The sequence below is a fragment of the Hyla sarda genome, chromosome 1 (genome assembly GCF_029499605.1).
Source record: "Hyla sarda isolate aHylSar1 chromosome 1, aHylSar1.hap1, whole genome shotgun sequence".
NCBI classification, from domain to species: domain Eukaryota; kingdom Metazoa; phylum Chordata; class Amphibia; order Anura; family Hylidae; genus Hyla; species Hyla sarda.
Window position 1 is genome coordinate 254242702 of NC_079189.1, and position 8449 is coordinate 254251150.

The window sequence follows — 8449 nt, forward strand, 5'->3', positions numbered from 1 at the left end:
TGGAAAATTGCTGCTGAAGTTTGAGGCCCTCTGATGTCTCCCAAAAGTAAAAACAAGTCAATTTTATGATGCAAACATAAAGTAGACATATTGTATATGTGAATAAAAAAAAGTATGTGGAATATCCATTTTATATTAAAGTAGAATATGTCACGAAAAAAACAATCTCGGAATCAGAATGATAAGTAAAAGCATCCCAGAGTTATTAATGTTTAAAGTGACCGTGGTCAGATGTGCAAAAAACGCTCTGGTCCTTAGGGTCATAATGGGCTCGGTCCCCAAGGGGTTAATGTTTTGCCAAGATGTACATCATAAAAAGTTTTTGTATCTGACAATGCCCATCTAATAGCTCTTGGGGGAATTGAAATTAATGAAGATGCAAGCCAAAACTGGCTGTGGTGTCCAGGGGTAAAACTTCTAGAATACTTTGATTACATAGAAATTCAAATAAATCGTGTTAACTACAGACATGGACAAAATTATTGGTACCCTTCCATTATTGACAGAAAAACCAACAATGCTCCCTGAATGACCCATGACTTGTGACTGAGACCATGCTTCCTGACACTGGCAGCACATTTTGCTCCAGAATGCCTTGATAGTCTTGAGATTTTATTGTACCCTGTCTAGGGACACACACCTGTATTAAAACGTAACCTTTAATATTCGAAATAAAAATGTGTATATATACCCCACAGACCTGAAATGGCCAAAAGTTAACCAAACAACTAGCCAAAGCGATATTAGCCAGGACAATAACAGCGTAACAATTACAGGCAAGAATACAGCTAGTGAGGATTATAGTCAGCCAGTGCTTATGAAATATAGCGTCGGTTCTTACCTATTAAGTCTGCTGGGTCACGTCAATGGTGCAAATCCCAGTGAAAAAATGCAGCGGAGAGAAGTCAATCACAGGCTGGCAGCAGGGGAAATCCCTGGAAATCCCTCTGTGTTGAGTGGTGTAGACTAAACACTACTCGCCCAGGGAACCAGCGGAGCACTCGCCATAATAAGGGTGATCCCTGCCCCGAACTAACCTTTGAAAATACCCCCTAACAAGTGTAATGTAGGCCTACGCGTTTCAAGTTACATAGGCAACAATCATCAGAGGAATAGCAACAGGTGTATAATATGATTGAAACACTCACGGTTCAGTAGACAGGAACACTAGTGGTAGTAGATCCCCTGGACCTGTGTGGCAGATGACGGGGGCCATACCAGGGAGCGGAGTCTAAGGTGCCGCTGGTTTTCACCAGAGCCCGCCGCAAAGCGGGATGAACTTGCTGCGGCAGGAGGCACACAGGTCGCTACCCCTGGCACGACTCGACCACACAGACAGCTGAGGAGATGCGAGGTTCAGATGGGAAACATCAACTCTTAGTCTGGATATCAGAAGGCCAGGGCTGGCAGCACAGGTGCGTTGTCAGGAACAAAGCAGGAGGTCAGTAGGTAGGCTGCACAGGAGCAAGGTCAGGAATGTAGCAGGTGGTCAGTAACAAGGCAAGGCCAAACACAGTAACGCTTTTGAATGGCACAAGATCTGGCAGGGATGTGGGGGAGGAGCAGGAACTTATAGAGGAGACACATAATTATGAAATGCAAACCGTAACAATGATAAGTATCTCAGGGAGTATGGTGAATAAAGGTCAGTAAAATAACTAAAAAATGTTGGGGATTGTACCCTCAAACAGGGCACTGCATCAACAACGGCAGTGCTCCTAAAAGTCCTTCCCGAGGTGAGGGAGGAATGTGAGCTGGAAGGTCCTCCCACCAGGAGCACTACCGTTGTTGATGCAGTGCCCTGTCTTGAGGGTACAATCCCCAACATTTTGTGAGTTATTTTACTGATCTTTATTCACCATACTCCCTGAGATACTTAACATATTCTACACCTGTTGCTGTCTCCCTGATGATTGTTGCAACATGAAATGCGCAGGGGTATATTACACATTTTAGGGTGTAATAGGGTGTATTTTCAAAGGTTAGTTTGGGGCAGGGGTCGCTCTTATTAGGGCGGGTGCTCCGCTGGTTCCCTGGGTGAGTAGGGTTTAGTCCACACTACTCCACACACAGGTGTTTCAAATCCCTCTTGTGATTGACTACTCTCTGCTGGATTTTTTCACCAGGATTTGCACCACTGACGTGACCTAGCAGACTTAATAGGTAAGAACCAATGCTTTATTAGGATACAAGAAAGAAAACGGTGCGCACCTCGTGCAGGTAAACAGGGTAACTTTGTGTGTAGATAGTGATAAATGGGCCAGCAGGGTGGTCCCTTACCTTACGGTGTTATGCTCAGAGCATAACACCTGCAGTGACTTTGAGTATGGAGAGGGAGGTCGCAGCATCCAGGTTCCTCTGGGCTCTGGGTACAGAGTCCAGTGCATCAATGGAGAAGTGTAACGGATGATCCGATCACGAAGAAAAGGGGAACATCTGAAGGAGCGCAGACCTCTAGAGGCTGAGTTAAAATGAATGATTTATTTTGAAATATGCAACGCAACATAAAAACAGCGTTTCCAGCCCGTACCGGGCTCTTCCTCAGGCAGTAATAAAAACAGGTAGTTACACGTATACATTTAAGACAGACTTGTGTTTTACTTCCGGGTCCGGTATCAGGGCCGAACCGGAACCGAACTATACGATCCAAAGTGAAAAATGACACTAATGAATATAGACAAAATAAAAAATATACATTGAAATTAGGAGGAGAACGTTCCTAAACAAGTGGCTATACTGAGGGAAGTGGGTGTGAATGAAATTTCAAACATTATCGATGTCGTTGAGGGACCGGTGGCGCAGGCGCAATGGTATTGGTTTTCTGAGCGGCTGAGGATCAGATGTAGAGAGTCATAGTTGACCCATGCGCAGCAGTGTGACGAACCCAAAAGCTGGACCTGTATGGTGCTTCTATATCTGTAAAGACAGTTGGTACGTTTCATCCAATTACTTCTTTTACTTCATTTAACCCATGAGGGGACAATGTACGGAGTGTTTAGATAATCCGTGTAAGAGAAATTGTCTTTTCATATTTAACCTGTGTTGATTTAGTCTCAAATGGAGAGGTCTCGTGGTCCGACCTATATATTGAAGTGAACAGCGGGTGCATTCTATCAGATAGATGACCTAATCTGTGGTGCAGTTATGATGATATTTGATCAGGAATGTGTCTCCTGTGGTGGTAGATTTGAAAGTAGTATGATCATGGCATATTTGGGTGCAACATAGGCATCTTGATTTATAGCTCTTATAGCTTCCTTTCTTCTGTGATGTTCCAGGGACGGTTTGGTTCTTAGTATGCCGTCTGACCTGGCTTGGTGCTAGTATGGTTTTGAGTGATGATGCTTTCTGATAGGTGCATAGGTGAGACTCCACTCAGCTCATTGAACACCTACTTCAGTTACCTTGGAAACCTGAATACACTCTTATCACATGTGACGTCACCTCATTATACTCTAATATACAACACGATTTAGGTATCAAATGTGTCTCGGATGTCCTTCAAAAAGATTCCTCCATCTCCACCGATCATCGTGACTTCCTTATAAAAGCACTAGCCTTTATTCTCCATAACAACTATTTTTCTTACAATGGAACTATATCACCAGAAGCGTGGGACAGCGATGGGCTCGAAGGTCGCCCCAGTTTATGCTAATATATTCATGGGGGCCTTCGAGACCCATCACATCTGGGACAATCCCACATTTATGGAACATATAGCTGTATATTTCCGCTATATTGATGATCTGTTCCTAATATGGAAAGGACCTGAAGAGCTAATTCCCACCTTCCTACAACATCTAAACAGGAACGCATGGGGCATCCAGTTCACGCTTTCATCCAGTAGAGAAAGCATTGATTTTCTGGACATCCACATTACCCACAATACCTCATCATTTATTACATCCACTTTCTTTAAGAAAGTGGACACAAACAGTTATCTGGATTTTCACAGTGCCCATCATAAAAAATGGTTACTAAACATTCCATATAGCCAATATAAAAGAATAAGAAAAAAACTGTACCAAACAAGAATTCAAATTGCAATCCCGCATTCTCCACGACCGGTTCCGGCAAAAACACTATCCAGAACAGGTACTTAATGATGCTTATAACCGTACAAAATCTTTGTCTCAACTTGAGTGTGTCCGAAAGCAAACACAGGATAATACCATACAAACAACCAATAACTTCTCCACCAACCTAATCATGACTTACAGTAAAGAGTAGGATCAAGTCAATACTAGCCAGGCACTGGCCTATTTTACGTGCAGACCCCTTTCTCTCCTGTAAAATCCCAACACAACCGAGATGCACCTATCGGAAAGCATCATCACTCAAAACCATACTAGCACCAAGCCAGGTCAGACGGCATACTAAGAACCAAACCGTCCCTGGAACATCACAGAAGAAAGGAAGCTATAAGTGCTATAAATCAAGATGCCTATGTTGCACACAAATATGCCATGGTCATACTACTTTCAAATCTACCACCACAGGAGACACATTCCCGATCAAATATCATCATAACTGCACCACAGATTACGTCATCTATCTGATAGAATGCACCCGCTGTTCACTTCAATATATAGGTCGGACCATGAGACCTCTCCATTTGAGACTAAATCAACACAGGTTAAATATGAAAAGACAATTTCTCTTACACGGATTATCTAAACACACCACCATTTCACACCCAGGAATGGATCCCGCCATCACCATTAAACCTATTGACTCTGTACCCAAAACAGCTAACAACCGTTTTGAACAGCTGAAGAAACTTGAAATATTTTGGATGTTTACACTCCGTACATTGTCACCTCACGGGTTAAATGAAGTAAAAGAAGTAATTGGATGAAACGTACCAACTGTCTTTACAGATATAGAAGCACCATACAGGTCCAGCTTTTGGGTTCGTCACACTGCTGCGCATGCGTCAACTATGACTCTCTACATCTGATCCTCAGCCGCTCAGAAAACCAATACCATTGCGCCTGCGCCACCGGTCCCTCAACGACATCGATAATGTTTGAAATTTCATTCACACCCACTTCCCTCAGTATAGCCACTTGTTTAGGAACGTTCTCCTCCTAATTTCAATGTATATTTTTTATTTTGTCTATATTCATTAGTGTCATTTTTCACTTTGGATCGTATAGTTCGGTTCCGGTTCGGCCCTGATACCGGACCCGGAAGTAAAACACAAGTCTGTCTTAAATGTATACGTGTAACTACCTGTTTTTATTACTGCCTGAGGAAGAGCCCGGTACGGGCTGGAAACGCTGTTTTTATGTTGCGTTGCATATTTCAAAATAAATCATTCATTTTAACTCAGCCTCTAGAGGTCTGCGCTCCTTCAGATGTTCCCCTTTTCTTCGTGATCGGATCATTCGTTACACTTCTCCAATGCATTACATATGCACTGGCTGACTATAGTCCTCACTAGCTGTATTCTTGCCTGTAATTGTTAAGCTGGTATTGTCCCGGCTAATATCGCTTTGGCTAGTTGTTTGGCTCACTTTTGGCCATTTCATGTCTGTGGGGTATATATACATTGTTTTATTTTGAATATTAAAAGTTAAGTTTTAATACAGGTGTGTACCCCCAAGTTACTATTTTGATTTGACCTGTCTTTTGGGCACAGTTCTACTATTGGTAGCATGATTTATGTTATACCCTGCCTAGATTTAAGAAACCCTGTGCCAGGTGCAGTAAGGCAGCCCCAAAACTCAACCAGGCATCCTCCATGCTTCACAGTAGGTGCAGTGTTCTTTTCTTTGCATGCTTTATTTTTGCGTCTGCAAACATAAAGCTGATGGGACTTGCCAACATAAAAATCTAATTTAAACAATAGGTCATTTACTGATGACACATTTACTTTAACTGGCCACAGACAACATACAGTATCAAAATTAGGATCAGGGACAATGGCCTAAAACAAATATACACTGTGAAACCATTTATGCGGGCAACTTTTCAGGCACTAATGGAAATGGTAAAGGAATTCCTTTGATTCATTCGTCATTGTAGGGCCCTGCTCTTAGTTTATAGATAAAAAGAGATTTCTATAAAGTATGGAGCATAAAGCATCATAAATTTTCCTGAAACAATTCTTAAAAGTAGACTTAAAAGTAACCCAATTTTGTAGCTTTTGTAGCTGAAATATAAAGAAAAAATCTCAATTTGGAACAAAAAGCATAAAAGAATACTTTACACTTTTTTTGTTTTATGTTTATCACCCGTAAATACAGGACTGTTTTACAAGATACATGAAACAGCAGGTGATCATTTCCAAGTCTCTACTGACAGCTTTACCATGGTAATAGGCTCTAGAGTCTGTTGTTAAGGACTCCTTGGTAATAGGTATACAGTGAAAAGAAAATACCTGATACATTTATAGCTCTTTATTTTATTATGCAGAAATAATAATAACAGTTGTTATTATACAGTGAAAATTATAATATTTATACAAAAATATGTCTGGGTACTAAAATAGTTATGGAAGGACCACAGTATTGATACATTTTATTCTTGGTATCCCGGTTTACAACAAAAATGTGCCTGCCATTTAATCATACGGGCATATTTGGCTGGCTGCTACAGGGAGAAAACGTAGCTATATCTCTAGCAACTTTTAGCAGGTTAAGTAGCATCCTTGACTTGGGGATGTGACTGCTGCAGATAATCAGTGGCCTCAGAGGTCACATGTCATACTACTAACATCTATGAGCTGATGAGCTTATAGATAATAGTGTTGCCAGCTGTAGAGCATGTGACCTTTGAGACTAAGGAGGCATGTGGTGTTTTATGCTGAAGATTTTTGTTAAAATGAACTGTTATGTACATATATATTATCTTACATACATATCTAAATACACATATACAGATGAATCCAGAATTATTTGGACAGAGACACAATGTTAAAAATTTAGCTTCTGTACATCATCACAAAGCATGTGTAACAATGCCACTAGTATGTAATTGAAGGGTACTTTTGGTCTCAATTTAATGGTTTTACAATAACATATTCTATTAAAGGGCCTGTCCATGATTAAAAAATACACAGCTCCTTTCTTGTCTTCAGTATGTGTAAGGCAATGTACAGTAGAATGATCAGTTAAGTTGAAACAACGCATACCTTCTACTTCCTCACAACCATGATTATGTTTATGCAATAAGCAGTCTATGGCGGCTCTGTTCTTCAGAACCACCTTTCTGTTAGTTTGTATATCTGATAACATTTCTTCAAGCTCAGTGGAAGTGTGATTAATGGTTTTTACCATGCCGCAAGCCAACTTACTTATTGATCAAACATTAGATACTGCAAGACCTGGGGCTCCCACCAGTGAAGCCGCTAATGCAACATATTCTGACCGGGATAACAGGGTGAGTTCTGCATCACAGTCTGGATCTAAATTAGTGATTGTTGCCCTTTTTCTTCTAGAATCCTGTGCTCTCCCTGCCCCTGGGACCTGTACTCAACCTGCTCAGTGCACAGGGTCCCCCTGTTATGTTGGCAGGGATGTAGGTTTAGGAGATGTTGCCACATGAGAAAACCCATCCTAAAAGGTAGTTTGACATGTCTAATGTAGCTAGGCTGTAACATTGTGGTCTTACATTTCATTTTATTGATTATCCTTGCGCAATTACTTTTGGTTCTGTTACAGAGCCCTGTGGCAGAGGTTTGTCCTTTTCATGACAGACTCACAAAAAGGGTTGAAAACTGAAGGGGATGTGGCTTTTTGATAGGGTGTGGCTTACAGGAGGGGTGTGGCTTGCAAGCTTGAATGATGACGCACTCACCTGAAGATGCAGAGGGAAGCTTATGGAATAAGGCACTAGAAGTCCCATGGACTTGCATGGGACTTCACACAAAAGTCCCCACTCTCACTTAAGAGGATAGGTTAAAGTTAATTTAACTATCCAATTTTTTTAATTTACATATAAGTGTTACAGAGCTGGAAGTGGATACTCTACCTGTGAGGCTAATGACATGGACCGTATCAGGGAGCAGAGTCTAAGGTGCCACTGGTCTTCACCAGAGCCCACGGCAAGGCAGGATGGGCTTGCTGCGGTAGGCGACACCAAGGTCGCTACCCCCAAAACGGTTTGACCACACAGGTAGCTGGGCAAGGTGAGGTACCAAAGGATAAGGCAGTAGCGTAGTCAAACATAGCAGAAGGTCAAGGTAGGCGGCAAATCACGTAGCGGGAAGGTCTGGATACACGGGTAAGGCAAACAGGCAATATGGAATGCTTAATCACAGGCTAGGGGCACTGAAGATCCGGCAGGGAAGTGTGGGAGGTGCAGGGACTTTATAATGTAGTGTCAGGTGCAACAACTAATTATGGGCACACTGGCCCTTTAAATTTCAGAGCTCTGGTGCGTGCGCACCCTAGGAGACGGGGACGCACGTGCCAGAGCTGAGACAAAGAGGAGGCGGCGGCAG

General features: G+C 42.1%; 1 protein-coding gene across 1 annotated transcript in view; it reads right to left on the bottom strand.

The window, feature by feature from the left end:
• ADGRL3 (adhesion G protein-coupled receptor L3) overlaps nucleotides 1-8449 on the bottom strand; it is a 961109-nt gene that overhangs the window by 952198 nt on the left and 462 nt on the right. The gene's annotated exons all lie outside the window — the stretch shown is intronic.